This window comes from Boleophthalmus pectinirostris, unplaced genomic scaffold (genome assembly GCF_026225935.1).
Source record: "Boleophthalmus pectinirostris isolate CB_2022bp ecotype Guang Dong unplaced genomic scaffold, ASM2622593v1 HiC_scaffold_19, whole genome shotgun sequence".
Classification (NCBI taxonomy): Eukaryota; Metazoa; Chordata; class Actinopteri; order Gobiiformes; family Gobiidae; genus Boleophthalmus; species Boleophthalmus pectinirostris.
The window spans coordinates 33542598-33559686 of NW_026571140.1; positions in this window are offsets into that span (position 1 = coordinate 33542598).

The window sequence follows — 17089 nt, forward strand, 5'->3', positions numbered from 1 at the left end:
AATAACAGTTTGTTTGGTCAGTGCGCCACTGTAAAATTGAGCAATGAAAAACATATGTTGTTTTTTAGGGGTTTTGGATTCACTCGGTGCGTTCAGGGGAGCGTGTGCATAGCAGCAGCAGCCTGAGTCTACGCTACGCTATATGGGCCACTGTAGGTCATTGGGTTTATCTGGGGAGACGGGAGCAGGGTGGGACAGTGCGGAACAACTGGAGATCCATACTGATCCATATTTTTTTGTCTTGAATCTGAAAACCGGTCTTCCGTGAGATGTTTGCGTAATAGTTGCAGCCAAATCGTTTTCAAGTCTACCTACAAGCAAAACAAGACCTCAATTTAAGACAAATCTCTACACACAGGTCAACCAAAACAATTTAAAATGTAACTTCTAAAGCAATTTGATGAAATGCTACCCTTGCTGGACTATAGTCGTTCATTTGGGCCAATTCATTAATCATTTATCGAGAATTTTTATGTGTTTATTGAGTATTATAAGCCTAGTACACTAGTCACTTGTTATTGTTTTTTTTCTTTGGTAAATTTGTGGTGTTACCTGCCTAAGAACTACAGATATAAATTAGTATTTTTGCTGTAATCTTGCATATTTGCTGGACTATAGTTGTTTATTTGGGCCTATTCATGAATTATTTATCAATTATCATGTATTTTTATGTGTTTATTGCGTATTATAAGCCTAGTACACTAGTCACTTCACTACTGTTTTTTTTCTTTGTTAAATTTATGGCATTTCCTGCCTAGGAACTACAGATATAAATGAGTATTTTTGCTATAATCTGACATATTTACACTGAAATGTTGTACATGTTCATTAATATGCACTGTCCCTATTAAATAAGTAAGTAAATAGCCTAATATTTATTGCATTTATATGTATATACGTACAGTCAAAATAACCAGAGGGACTGTTATATTAATAATACTTCCACTTTTATTGAATTAATAATTGAAATAATAATTATATAGCAATAAGGCAGATTTCTTAGGATCATAAAATCTTAAACGTCTCATGTAATTTGATCAAAAATTTGCTAAACCATAGTTGTTTACCTGGGCGTATTTACTTAGAAGCAAAACGATACTTCAATTTACAACAAACGACTTCAATTTACGACAAATCTCTACACATAGGTCAACCAAAACAATATAAAATGTAACTTCTAATGTAATTTGATGAAATGCTACCCTTGCTGGACTATAGTTGTTTATTTGGGCCAATTCATGAATCATTTATCAAGTATTTTTACGTGTTTATTGAGTATTATCAGCCAAGTACACTAGTCACTTGTTATTGTTTTTTTCTCTGTGTTACCTGCCTAGGAACTACAAATACAAATTAATATTTTTGCTTTAATCTGGCATATTTACACTGCAATGTTGTAGATGTTCATGAATATGCACTGTCCCTATTAAATAAATAAGTAAATAAAAATAAAAAAATATAGTAGTAGCCTAGTATTTATTGAATTTATATGCATATACATACAGTCAAAATAACCAGAGGGACTGTTTTATTAATAATACTTCCACTTTAATTGAAATAATAAATGAAATAATAATTATACAGCAATAAGGCTGATTTCTAAGGATCATAAAATCTTAAACGTCTCATGCAATTTGATAAAAAATTTGCTAAACCATAGTTGTTTACCTGAGCTTATTTGTTGATTTTACTTCCAAGAATCTACCACACGTTTTTCACCTCATTTCATACGCACGGTTTGACGCTTTTGTAATATTTTAATTGGACTTTTCTCTGGCACGGACGTGTGAATTGCATTGCACCTATAGCCCCCCGCGGTGCTTTGTGCCGTGGAGGAATGACATCATCCCTCCGAGCTCTGAATCAAGCGGGTGACCTCATTGCCGCTCGATGCTTCACTCGGGCTCTGGCTCCTTCTCTCACCTCTCCAGGTATAAAAATAATTCAATATCCTTATGTCTACGGGCGTACGCGTTTACTGTACGTCCCCGAAATGCAGTAAGTGATCCAATCCTGACCAAACGTGAGGTCATGCCGTCTGTTCCATTACATTAGATCAGCCGGCCACAAACCCCGTCTACTTAACCCAATAGAGGTCAGAGAGAGAGGATGACCTAAGCGCCTAAACTACACGCCAACATCGACTTGACAGTAAAAAGACACATAATGGTAATAAAGGTATAACAAAACAGGCTTAATGTCCTCCACATGATGCAACCCAGCGCAACACGCTCAGACGTATAACATGGAGAAGAGGGGGGGAAGGTGGGCGCGGGGCTGAGGACCAAGTAAACAACATATGTGATAACAATAGGATCGTGTCGAAACGTGAGGTTTTGAAGCGAGAAAAATGAACATTTGAAAATACCAGATGTCATATAGATGTTTAATGTTGAGATGTTGAATTTTTGTAATGTATTTTAAGTATAAACAAAGGGAAATATAACTAATAACTGCACATAACATAACAGGGTAAATTAACACTATTTTTTTTACATAAAGCTGGACAAGAATTGAGGACTAAACCAGGTTCAAAAACAGGAACAAATCGCAAATATAGATGTCCTGCTTTGGTCCTGGTTTGATCTGAGTTTAGTCCTGGTGTAGACCTGGTTTACCCTGCGTTAGATTATCCTTCCAATTCCCACTTGGACCTCGGATTTGACGTCACATCTGAGCTTGAAGCGCTTTATTATGTTTCGCGGGTCGGACTACGTGGATTATGATTATGACTATTCCCTCATTTTGTGAAAATGCTTAAACGCCACTTTAATTAATACAATTTTTCGAATTTGCACTTCATTTTATGTTATGATTTCTCTTACATTACAACTTTAGGGACATTAAATCACTAAATAAAACCATTAAATCAAGTATTTGTTCAATATTGACCTCTCTACAACACCGACTGCCACACTCATAGGCAGTAATGCCGACGCAGTAAAGTACTGCAGTAATACGAGTGACTGAAATTGTCATTTAAACCACCAAAGTGTCCAAACGCAATGAAAACAGTTCATATTTATTCGTCACAGTGAGCACAGCCATCTTGGAATCCTTGATCGGTCTACTTTTTCTGTCACCGAGGTCCGAGTCGCGCCATCCCAGGAAAAGGGTAAAGCAACTTCCAAAGAAAAACGATTCAAAAGGATAATCGTGGTTTCGCTAGAAGTTGTAGACGATGCACCGGCCAATCAGTGAAGATCTTTGAAGCCATGACGTCAAACTCAAGTGCCTTCTGGGTCCTTTTGTGGTACATCACAACAGTAAACAAAGCGGTCGAGATGGATGTAGACGAAGACAGACATTCTGTGTTGGCAACGATTACCGAGATCAGGGATTTAAAGCCGAAACAAAGAGAATGTTTGGTGAATTTTATCAAGGGGAAAGACGTTATTGCCCTTCTTTCTACGGGATTTGGCGCATGACCAAACAGCAGCGGCTGGTTAAATAAAAAAAAAAGTCCCCGCCTACTGTCGAGCGAACAAATCCTAATGCTGCGAGGTCAGACGGTTTCCACGAAATGAAACCGTCTGATGAATCAGGCTCGGTTTCCGCCAGGTTTGGTTCTAAATTTAGTCTCACTTTGGCACTTTTGAACACGCCCTTGCATAGAATGATCCAGGGACTAAAGGAGGGCAAGTGTGAACACGTACATATATTTTTATTTTATTTTGAACATAGTTTAGTTTAAAATAAGGGACTAATTTGCTTTGTAGTAAACATAACATTTTAAATACAGTGAGCTCATTATTACATACAGTAAAACTTGCATGCATCTAATCTGAAAACAGCTCAAAAACAAGCCATTTTTTCCTCCAACATCTGAATAAAACCACTTCCTACCAGCTCAAAACCCATTGTACTGGAACATTTTTACGCTGCTTCTATTGAAAACCACCACTGACATCCTTTTTTTTTTTACTGTATTTGAAGTCTGTCCTGTGATTGGCCGATTACCTAATGCCTCCAGAGACCGGTCTTTGATATGTAAATCCACTGTATTTGCTTTTGAATGGTTTTGTCACATGCGGCGATTGAACAGACTAACTACGTGCTGATCTCTGTTTGCATCTACAGTGTTTTAAATAAATAAAGCAGCTGTTGTTGCTCGGTGTAACTTAATACCAGGCGGGTCAGACTGTATTGACTGGGCACATGAGACAGAAATAGTGGCAACTTTTCACTTTCTCTTTGTTGTTGCTCATAAAGCTTTTACGATCCTGTGTAAATGTATTTATATAAACAGCAAAAACATAAGTGTATTGTCAAAAAAGAAACAGATATTAGACGCTATTATGCAAGGATTAAGCCAAGGTTTTGAATAGTTTTGAATAAAGTGTAGTGTGCAGCTTTTACAGTTACTTTGAGATGTCATTGCTTTACCTCCAATATTCCAAATTATGGCCTTACGCTTTTTAATCTCCATAGAAACAAGCAGAGCCAATTTAAAGGTGTAATCTGCGAAGAGGCGACTCCACTGACGGCATTTTTAGAGATAAAAACACCCAGAATCTAATCAGTTTAATACTATACTGTGGAACATTACAGGCAAAGCAATAGCCAATCCCAAATTCTCCACGGTAGCTGACCCCCAACCTGAAAAGTTACACAATGCACCTTTAAATAATGAATTGGAATTGGAACACCTTTCATTTAAACATATATAGAAATTGTATTTGTCCTCAATAGGGACATTTTAGTGAGAAAAAGAGTAGTAGAAGATATATAAAACATACATTATATATATTTTTACAATAGATACACTGTATTAGCCACGCTGGCGCTACCTAGTGTTTCCGCTCAATTTCATTTCTCTCCAGTCACTAGGTCAGGAATCGGAATACACTAGATCAGGGGTGTCAAACTCATTTTGGTCCGGGGGCCGTATCCAACCTATTTTGATCCCAAAGGGGCCGGATCAGAAAACTCATGTCATATAAACTCCAAAAATAACAATAAGTTCAAATATTTGTACAGAGAAACGCAAATCTATTACAGAAATCTTTTATAATTGATGAACTCTTTCTTATTATATAATATTATGAACAACCTGAAACTTTAAGAAAAATGCAATTTCAACACAATGTTTTAACGTGAACTTGTATGTAAATAGGAATAAGTCAATTTTTCTTGGAAAATCCTGCACTCGGCTCCACTTTTCTCATGTTGGACATTTTTCTGATGAGGGTGTCACGGTCAACAGTCAAAACGATCGTCCTTTAAGAGCGTTTGGAAAGAGACAAGTCTTCATTTGTGCTGCTCTGGTGGGAGGGGCCACGTACAGAGACGCTGGAGACGCTGCTGTGATAAACACTGCAGAAAATGACCAATATTTTAATAGAAAATATAATTAAAATATTTTAGAAGAAAATCACCCAAGGGCCACATTAAAGGTCTTGGAGGGCCGGATCTGGCCCCTGGGCCGTATGTTTGACACCTGTGCACTAGATGGTTTGCAAGAACCCTGGAAGTTGTAGATCAGGCACCGTCCAATCAGTAAACAAAGTGGTCGAGATGAATGTAGACGAGGACATACATTCTGTGTTGGCAACGATTCCCGAGATCGAGGATTTAAAGCCGGAACAAAGAGAATGTTTGGTGAATTTTATCAAGGGGAAAGATGTTATTGTCCTTCTTCCTACAGGATTTGGCACATTACATACGTCACGACCAAATAGCAGCGATTGGTTAAATAATAAAGTACCCTAAGTTTCCCTGCTATTGGTTGGTGTGTTTTTCTTAAAGGCCACGCCCATGTCTTGTTTTTAACTAAGCCCTGATGAAGACCAGTTTGGTCCAAATACGTTGGCTTTGACCATCTAAATAAAGGCCTTTTTAACTATATGTTTCCTCATGCGACTTTTACTTCTTTGAAGTGTCTGGATTCCATTGTGTTTAAAGTTTTGCACCCTCTACCTGCTTCCACTGTCTGGAACACCTGCAGCAAACAGCCACATTTTTGTTTTTTCAGTACCCACCTACTTTTGAGCAAATAACCAAAACCGGCTGATGAATCAGGCTAACATTACATACCCTGGACACTCATCATTGTACACACTGTTACTAGTGAATGTAGCAGTAACAACAGCCCTGGGGTTGAATGATGGAAACATGACTCCTAATCTGTGCCACTGGCCTCTTTGACCACCAATCAGTCACTCACAAACCATATTTAAACTGGGTTAAGGTAGGTGCCCAAAGATACAACAGCTGTGTACATGATACTGATTGGAGATTTGGAGTTGGGATTTAAAGCTCCTTGTGAACTTAAGACATGTTAGAATGTTGTTACCTCCTCAAAAATAGACCTGGAGTTGTGTTTTGTTTCATTCACGCATGTCCAGTGTTGGGGAGTAACAGATTACATGTACTGGAGTTAAGTAATCAGAGTACAGATTATGAGTAACTGTATTCAGTTACAGTTACTGTTACAGTGAGTGGTAATTAGATTACAGTTACTTTGCTGAAATAAACGGATTTCACGGCGGTATTTTCCTGTTTTCATATTGCGGGAAGTATCCCCAGGTCTAAAGTAGAACTAAACTACATCTAAACCAGGACTAAACCAGGACTAAAACCAGGTCTAAACCAGGACTAAACCAGGTCTAAACCAGGTCTAAACCAGGACTAAACAGGTCTAAACAGGTCTAAACCAGGACTAAACCAGGACTAAACCAGGTCTAAACCAGGACTAAACCAGGACTAAAACCAGATCTAAAACCAGGACTAAAAACCAGGATCTAAACCAGGACTAAAACCAGGTCTAAACTAGATCTAAACCAGATCTAAACCAGGTCTAAAACCAGGTCTAAACCAGGACTAAACCAGGACTAAACCAGGTCTAAACCGGGACTAAAACCAGATCTAAAGCAGGACTAAAACCAGGTCTAAACTAGATCTAAACCAGATCTAAACCAGGTCTAAAACCAGGTCTAAACTAGATCTAAACCAGATCTAAACCAGGTCTAAAACCAGGTCTAAACCAGGACTAAACCAGGACTAAACCAGGACTGAAACCAGGACTAACCAGGACTAAATCATGCTGCGTGGACGTGTCTCCTCCTCTTCTATCAGTCTGGTTCAGTAAAGTCTGGACCATTTTCATTTCTTTTAGCAGATAAAACATCTTACGCTTTCCTCGTCTTTGCTTCTCTGCAGCAAATCAAGTAATCCAAAGTATTCAGATTACGTTACTCACTTTAAGTAATTCAATGGATTACGTTACAAACTACATTCTGGTGTATGTAATCTGTAATCTGTAGGGGAATACATTTTAAAAGTCACCTTCCCAACACTGCGCACGTGTGAGTAACTCTTTATTATCAGTCTACATCTCCAAAGCTCAAAATGCAGAGTGTTTTCAGTTTGAGAGAAGAGCTCAGGGTTTGTGAGTTAAACAGAAACAACATTACAGCATAGATCTGAAAATAGCGTGACATGGGACCTTGAAGTGCCAACCTTTTGTCTTTGCTTTACTGTAAATGTAAGATTTTAAATAAAATGCGTTACAGGGCTAAAATGTTTTGCTGTTGTGTTGCATTTCATTCACTTTAAGTAAGACCACATTCCATCTAACACCACATCTATTCGACACAGGAAATGAGGCCGTCCGAGTATGAATCATACTAGTGAAGAATAATTATTGTTGCTGTATGAAATCCCATTTATAATAGATTTTAAAGTGCATTTATCATTCATGTCCGGTCCAGATGAAGTACCCATCAACCTTTCAAGCCATAGATTTTCCTTCACATTCAAAAACAGTAAAACATCCTTAATATGTCATTTCAAACCCAAACTGCGAAGATATAATTGAGAAGAACAAGTAGCATATAAACCACGCGCTTTGATTGCCTTGAAGGTGGAAAAGCGTTATATAAAATGTGATCATTTACCATTTATTTCTTCAGTATAAAGCTGCTTGTTTGTTTTTTATTCTAGATTAACCTTAGCTGCTGTTGAGGTCAGAACATGTCAGCTGTGTATCGTCCACATCTAATTAAAAAGCATTTTATTTTTTGATAATTATATAAAAGAATGAGAACTTCGCACGTTAATTCCTAGAGGCGGGTGCGTCAGAAGAGAACATAAAGAAAAATCCCACACACCGTCTTACTTTTTGCAAATTGTGAGATTTATTAGGACAAACCGTGCGACGTTTCGGCACTAGGCCTTCGTCAGGCTAACCCTAACGACAGATTTTTCTCTATTTTTTGATAAACAGAAACAATAAAACTCTACTCAGGTGTCTGAAAGCTGTGAAAAGCTCTTATAAACTCATCATGGTGAATAATTAGGGTGTTCTGAATGCATAAAGTAAGTCATAAAACATGACACACAACGGAATCCAGGCACACGAAAGAAGTAAAAATTGCACGAGGAGAAATGTAGTTAAAAGGTTTTTATTTAGATGGCCAAAGCCAACATGTTTCAGTCAAACTGGTCTTCATCAGAGCTTAGTGAGAAAAGTGAGAAAACACTTTGGAGCACTGCTGTTTAAACTGTTTAAAATGATCTAGTTTTGTTTTTCATGTTTCTAAGACAGTTATTTAATTTAATTTTATTTATTTTCATTTAATTAAATTTTATTTTCTTTTTATTTTCTTTATTTTTATTTCTTTTAATTTATTTAATTTTTTTATTTATTTATTTATTTATTTATTTATTTATTTATTTACATATTTATTATTTTTATTTTCATTTTATTTCTTTTTATTTCTTTAAATTTTTTTATTTTAATTATTTACATATTTATTTATTTTTATTTTATTTCATTTTATTTTCTTTTTATTTTTTAAATTTTGTATTTATTTATTTTATTTTATTTTTTATTCAATATTTTAGCAGGTAAGTCAATTAAAAACACTTTCTGATTTGCAACGACAACCTGGCCAAGAGGCAGAATAAAGAAAAAGAAGCACAAACAGAAAAAAAAAAAACACTCACACATCAACCATAACATGAAACAGCGAAAAGAGACATAAATCAGTGAAACATTTGCAGATTAAAGATATAAAAGTGTTAAAAACATGTGCAATGACCCTGTAAAATACTCTGACTGGAGTTTTTAAAAGTTTAAAGTCTTTCAAAGGTGGTTCCAGTCACTTGCTACAGAAAACTGAAATGAGGAGCGGCCCAAAAATCTGGTATTGCGCCATTAATAAAAAAGTACTCGAGTAAATGCAGTGTTGGGAAGGTGACTTTTAAAATGTATTCCCCTACAGATTACAGATTACATACCCCAAAATGTAGTTTGTAACGTAATCCATTAAATTACTTAAAGTGAGTAAAGTAATCTGAATACTTTGGATTACTTGGTATTGTCACGTTTTTTAAAACTACATGAATGTAACAACCACATCCTGATAATTTTATTGTTGCTGTAGAGAAGCAAAGACGAGGATCTTAACCTAAGATGTTTTGTCGGCTAAAAGAAAATAAAAAGTCCAGACTTTCCTGAACCATATTAAAAATATTAATGATAAAGAAATGTTTAAAGTATGTCCACCCTACTGTTAAGTGTCATAATGTTTAGACCTGGTTTAGTCCTGGTTTAGACCTGGTTTTAGACCTGGTTTTAGTCCTCTTTAGTTCTGGTTTAGTCCTGCTTTTGCCCTGGTTTTAGTCCTAGTTTAGTCTTGGTTTTAGTCATGGTTTTAGTTCTGGTTTAGTCCTGGTTTTAGTTCTGGTTTAGTCCTGGTTTTAGTCCTGGTTTAGTCCTGGTTTTAGTCCTGGTTTAGTCCTGGTTTAGACCTGGTTTAGACCTGATTTTAGTCCTGGTTTTAGTTCTGGTTTAGTCCTGGTTTTAGTCTGGTTTAGTCCTGGTTTAGTTTAGTTTCTGGTTTAGTCCTGGTTTTAGACCTGGTTTAGACCTGATTTTAGTCCTGGTTTTAGTCCTAGTTTAGTCCTGGTTTAGTCCTGGTTTTTTGGTTCTGGTTTTAGTCCTGGTTTAGCCCAAAATGTGAAAACAGGAAAATCCCGCCGTGTAATCCATTTATTCCAACAAAGTAACTGTAATCCAATTACCACTCACTGAAACAGTAACTGTAACTGAATACAGTTACTCATCATTTGTATTCTGATTACGTAACTCCGGTACAAGTAATCCGTTACTCCCCAACACTGAGTAAATGTAACAAAGTACTCAGTTTTGTACAGAAAAAGCTCCACTGGGACATCTTGAATTGCTTATATAAGGAGCAGCGCGGCATATTAAAGGTTGTATGGAGGATTTTTTAAAATATTTTTTTCAAATTGTCAATGAAAGTTCAAAATAGAATTATAAAGAAGAAGCAGCCTTGTAATTATGATGACCAAAAAAAAAAGAAAAATCCATCAACTGTGAATGTAGTGAGGGCAGATAAACATCAGCCAATAGACAACAAGGCTACCTCTTTATCTATTGGCTGTTAGGTTGTCAATCAAATTCCCTACGTTTCTAGCGTCGCTGACTTGCCGACGCGCTGGGATTGTGTGGTTTATGTTCGCGGTTCATGTTTAGCGGTTCTTGGCGTCTTTTTTGAACTGTCGCTCTCAGTTTGCGCAAATTTTGTTTTAACGGCAGAGAAGAATTCACGACCGGAAAGTCGGTTTTTGACGTTGCTGAAAGAAGAAGAGAAGGGGAAAAGGTGCGACGCGCAACATTTAAAAAAGGGACAAACAGTCGCTGCATTTCTCTTTCCTTGGAAAATCTTCTATACAACCTTTAAACTCGCGGCGGGGTCACGGGGCAGTGGATCTTGTGAGTGTCCGAGGAGCGGGGGGGAGGAAGAAGAAGAAGAGGAGGAGGAGGAGGAGGAGGAGGAAGAGGAGGAGGAGGAGGAGGGGGCACGTAGGGGGCTATTTGCCGGACACAATGGGAGATTTGAGCCCGATTGAAAACCGTTGAGACCACGGAACACTTTGCTTTGTCACCTCTCTCCCGGAGCACAATGCAGATGCTAATGAGGCCGATGGGATGGGACCCCGTTGTTAATATTTGACACCCGGGCGCCCTCCCCTATCACCCCTCCGTCGGCCCTTCCAAAACCCCTCACCTATTCACCGCGCAAGGGTTCCCATACTTACCCCGACACAAAAAAAACGCACAATAGATGCTCATATTGTCGCATGTACAAAGCGGCATCTTTCTTTTCGGTTAAAATGCAGCTTTTCTTTTCGGGGCTGCTGCTAAAAAGACGGGCCGTGTACTTTGTAGTAACGACAAAACTAATATTTGCGTACTGGCTTTGTCCGCCGTGGTGTTCGGAGTATATTGAAAGTTACAATGGGTAAGTCAGAGTTTATCAGAAATTAGATTAATGCAAATATAAGTGTGTTTATAATTGCTGCAAAGTGTTGGTAAGTACTTTTATAAATACATCTACAGCAAATACAGAATTAAACTTAGACTTAGACAAACTTTATTGATCCACAAGGGAAATGATTTGAACACAGAAGCTCCCACATCATAATATAATATAATATAATAACAAAGAGCGAAAATATAAATGGTAAAAATAAATTCGAAATAAGTAGCAAAAAAAAAAGAGCAAGAGACAAGGGTTAAATAAGACATAATTATGTAAATGTAAATGTAAAAGTCAAAATGAAATAGAAAAATAAGTAAAATAGTGAGAATAAAATATAAAATCACAGCTTTATACAAGAGGTCATAGAAAGACAGTGCAACAATGATATGATGATTGACAGGAAAGTTGTAGGGAGTATTATCTGTTACGTAAGGGTGAGTTGTAGGGAGTATTACCTGTTACGTAAGAGTGAGTTGTTGTACAGTTGTAGGGAGTATTATCTGTTACATAAGGGTGAGTTGTAGGGAGTATTATCTGTTGAATAAGGGTGAGTTGTAGGGAGTATTATCTGTTGCATAAGGGTGAGTTGTAGGGAGTATTATCTGTTACATAAGGGTGAGTTGTAGGGAGTATTATCTGTTGCATAAGGGTGAGTTGTAGGGAGTATTATCTGTTGCATAAGGGTGAGTTGTAGGGAGTATTATCTGTTACATAAGGGTGAGTTGTAGGGAGTATTATCTGTTACATAAAAGGTGAGTTGTAGGGAGTATTATCTGTTACATAAGGGTGAGTTGTAGGGAGTATTATCTGTTACATAAGGGTGAGTTGTAGGGAGTATTATCTGTTACATAAGGGTGAGTTGTAGGAGTATTATACAAGGGTGAGTTGTAGGGAGTATTATCTGTTACATAAGGGTGAGTTGTAGGGAGTATTATCTGTTACATAAGGGTGAGTTGTAGGGAGTATTATCTGTTACATAAGGGTGAGTTGTAGGGAGTATTATCTGTTAATAAGGGTGAGTTGTAGGGGAGTATTATATCTGTTACATAAGTGGGTGAGTTGTAGGGAGTATTATCTGTTACATAAGGGTGAGTTGTAGGGAGTATTATCTGTTAAGGGTGAGTTGTAGGGAGTATTATCTGTTACATAAGGGTGAGTTGTAGGGAGTATTATCTGTTACATAAGGGTGAGTTGTAGGGAGTATTATCTGTTGAATAAGGGTGAGTTGTAGGGAGTATTATCTGTTACACAAGGGTGAGTTGTAGGGAGTATTATCTGTTGCATAAGGGTGAGTTGTAGGGAGTATTATCTGTTACATAAGGGTGAGTTGTAGGGAGTATTATCTGTTACATAAGGGTGAGTTGTAGGGAGTATTATCTGTTACATAAGGGTGAGTTGTAGGGAGTATTATCTGTTGCATAAGGGTGAGTTGTAGGGAGTATTATCTGTTACATAAGGGTGAGTTGTAGGGAGTATTATCTGTTACATAAGGGTGAGTTGTAGGGAGTATTATCTGTTACACAAGGGTGAGTTGTAGGGAGTATTATCTGTTGCATAAGGGTGAGTTGTAGGGAGTATTATCTGTTACATAAGGGTGAGTTGTAGGGAGTATATCTGTTACATAAGGGTGAGTTGTAGGGAGTATTATCTGTTACATAAGGGTGAGTTGTAGGGAGTATTATCTGTTACATAAGGGTGGGTTGTAGGGAGTATTATCTGTTACATAAGGGTGGGTTGTATGGTATGAATGTAGTCCGTGTAGTCCATGTATCTCTCACTAAAAACACTACATTTAAAGTTATTCTTAATATAATTCATGAGGATAAAGTTTATTAAAGCTGAGTAAGTAAGTAAACTTTATTTATAAAGCACTTTTTACAGATAAAAATCTAAAAAGTGCTTTACAGGGAGCAGATACACCAAAAGAAAAGGTGCACTATGTAACTTTTTGGTTTGTTTCAGTGGATATGCCATTGCTCTGCCTGGAATGTTCCACAGTATGACATTACTTAAAGAGTTAGGTTTAGAGTAAGTCTGAATTAAATTATTAGTTCATTATTGTTCAGGCTTTATTAAGGACATTAAAAGTGTAGTTACTCAGTTGTCTCGAATACTTTACATTTTTCTGCACAAATCTGTAAACTGCAACAATTGTCAAACAAAACAGTGTATTACTATAAATAAAATAATAATAATAATAATAATAATAATAATAATAATAATAATTCAATCCAAAGAGCAAAAGGAGAAAACAAATTTGTCAACTTTTTGTCCAGTTGACTAATTTAATTTCTCCTTTTGCCATGAATTCTACCTGGACGACTGAGGGATTTTACACATATTTAATCAAAACTTTACTATCAACAAACTTTTCTCATATATTTCGTGGTAAAAGCTGTAATTATTTACCATTTTTTAACATCTTTTCATCACATCTTGATATTTGTGTATTTAGATTTGCGAACCACATACCACGCTATTCAGTGCATGAAATTGGAAAGAGACTAGAAAAGACTGTTTATTGTTTTCAGACAAGTAATTCCTTCCTGATTTGTGAGGACTCTACTCCATTCGGAAGATGTAATATTTACGTTTACTTGCTATAACCACAGAGTACGGTCGCTGTAGCTTGAAACCCGTGGAAACTAAAGCAATGCAAACTTGTAAATTCTGATCTAAACTTATAAGCTTTTTGAGAAACTAAGGCTACGTTCAGACTGCAGGGCTTAACGCTCAATTCGGATTTTTTTGTGAAATCCGATGTTTTTGCGAGGTCGTTCACATTTCCAATTAAATGCGACTTGTATGTGACTCCAGTGTGAACGTTAAACGGCCCGAAAGTGTCCCGCATGTGCACTGGAGAGACACGACGACGTCAACCGCAGCGAGCGTGCTCTGTGTTTACGGAAGTTGAGCGAGCATTGAGCACCTGGCGATTTTAAAGTTCCTCTCGTACCGGAGCCAGAACATGAACAACTTACATGTTTTAAGGAGGAGATTGAGAAGGAGAAGGACGAGGTTTTTGGCCGTGGTGTTTTGTGGGACAGCGGCAGCGACGTCCGTTGAAAGGAACGTGAGGATGCGGAGACGTAGTCAAGAGTGGTGAGTGGTGATGTGCTTCGCTTCAGTGACACGGAGTTCGTTAACAATTTTCGCCTACTTCAGCGCAGAATAGTGACGTTTGTGACTTGTTGATAACGTGCAGGTCGGACGAATGCGCTTTGGCCGTTCACACTGAAGTCGCATGTCAAAAGATCGGATATGTTTCGGTTTCAGGACCACATATCGAAGAGGCCTGGGTCGCATTTGAAAAAATCATTAAAAGATCGGATACAGGTCACATAGGGGCCAAAAAATCGGATTTGGGTCACTTCAGGCTGCAGTCCGAACGCAGCCTAACATATAAACATTTCTGGTGTTCCCCCTGGTACCCGTAGCTGGACCGCTGCGTATTTACATAAGACACAGGCCCCACCCTAAAGAGAGCACCCATCCGTTCACACCTCGCAATGGACCATCCCCACCTATGATCTTATCCCACTTCCTCTGCTCTTTGCACAAACACACACACGCACAAATACACACAAACACACAGGTTAAACAGCCATTAGCGATGTTTGGCCAGCTTCCTGCGCCTCCTCCCTGCGTCCCCGTGCCAATGTTTTGGGAGAAACACAAGGAAATCTGACCCTACTTCTGCCAATTCATCATTTTGAGAGGCCTTTTTTGTTTGTTACTTGTTTATGAATGGGCTTTGTGAATCAGAGCTAAAATGGTAACACAGGAAGAATACAAATACTGCCCGTGAAGTTTTGTGTTTGTGATGTTACAAGCATATTTCACAATTCTGCATAGAACTAGAGTGAAGTAAGGCCTATTTAAAATGACAAATCAGTCTTGTCTTTCTTTTAGTACTAGAGTTTTGTTTAAAAAGAATGGGAAAGTGGAACATGTGAAAATCCTGGATCTACCAACGAACAAATGCTGAAGATCCAACATTTGTGATTGGATAAAACGGTCAACTACATTTTTCCTCATAGACTTTTATGATTTGCTTTGTTATTATATTATATTTTGATGTGGGAGCTGCTGTGTTCAGTTAATTTCCCTTGTGGATCAATAAAGTTTGTCTAAGTCTAAGTCAAAGAAAGAAGTGTAAACCTATAAAGTCCTCCCCCTCTATTACTTAAGTTATTGTAGTTATTTTTATATACGGTTACCTCACGAAAACATACCCAGATTTTTCATGACTTGTCCATAACAAAGTTGTTTTCAGAAAAATAAAATAAAAATACAAAATAAAAAATAAAACACACACATATTTAAAACTTAAAATTCACAGAAATATTTCAAAAAAACTGTCTTGTGTTAATTAGTCAGCACAATTAACACAAGACAAGCTTTCAAATTTTTAATATTATAATTTTATTTTAAAGTCTATGGGAAAATGAATGGACAGACGCTGTTTAGCTCAATGTATATCAGCACAATGCAAAAAACAAAGTTAAGATGATTCGAATTAAGAAAGTTTTTATCATGATTTGAGTACATTTCATTTGACAAATAAAATGATCTGCAGTGGAACAAGATTTTTGTACTTAAAATATGAAAATACATCTTGCTACACTTAAAAAAAAAAAAAGAAAAACAACAACTCTTTGAGCTTAAAAAAAAAAAAAAACTTGAATTAAGAAAACCACACTTATTCTATTGGTATTCTGTTTTACTTGTCAGGTTAAATCTGCTCAAATAAAGTAAAATGTTCTTAATTTAAGTCATTTTAACTTACTTAGATATTGTTTTTTGCAGTGAAAGTTGTGTTCAGATTATAAAATAAAAATAAAACACATTTAAAACCTCAAATTCTCTGAAATATTTCAACTAATTTAAAAAACAAAACAAACAAAAATACTGTCTTGTGGTAATTAGTCAGCACAATTAACACCCGTCAAGCTTTCAAACTTTTAATATAATAGTTTTATTTTAAAGTCTATGGGCAAATGAATTTGTACCCGCTGTTAATGTTAACATTCAATGTACACTACCGGTCAAAAGTTTTAGAACATCCTAAATTTTCCAGTTATTTATTGCAGTTCAAGTTGTGCAAAATGATAAAAGAACAAAACACAAGTCCAAGTTCTGCCAAAACTACCTCAGGATAAAAGAACAAGGTGGTAAAGCTTGAAAACATGGAGTGTCCAGCACAGTGTCCAGACTTAAACCCCATCGAGCTGGTTTGGGATGAACTGGACAGAAGAGTGAAAGTCAAACAACCTACAAGTGCCACACATTTATGGGAACTTCTGCAACAGACTTGGGAAGAACTTTCTGAAGAATATTTGATTACCTGGTCCCCGAAGTGTTGACCAGGTTTTGTATTCACCCTGTGTGTCTGTCCACCCGCGATAATTCCGTCATTTATGGACCGATTGTCACCAAATTTGGCACGTGGGTCAACGCCCGTGTCCGATGTCGCAAAAAAAAGTTTGGTGACCTCATTTGACGTCCCACGGGTCAATTGAAAGGTCACGGCATTATCAAGAATAGGCAAATTCGGCAATTTCTGAACCATCTGCGGGCTAAAATATTCACCCAATCATCACACAAGCTGGCACACACATAACCGGGGTATGGGCTGGGCTAATCATAAACTGCCTCTGTGGTGATGAACTGCCCCCACCGATGCCTCAAGGGGGACCAGGTTGCTATCTCTGATTGTGCTTGTTTCTATTGTAAAAAGAATGCCACTAGTGTGTTCAGTTGTTATATCTGCCAAATGTAGCCAGGCTGACACC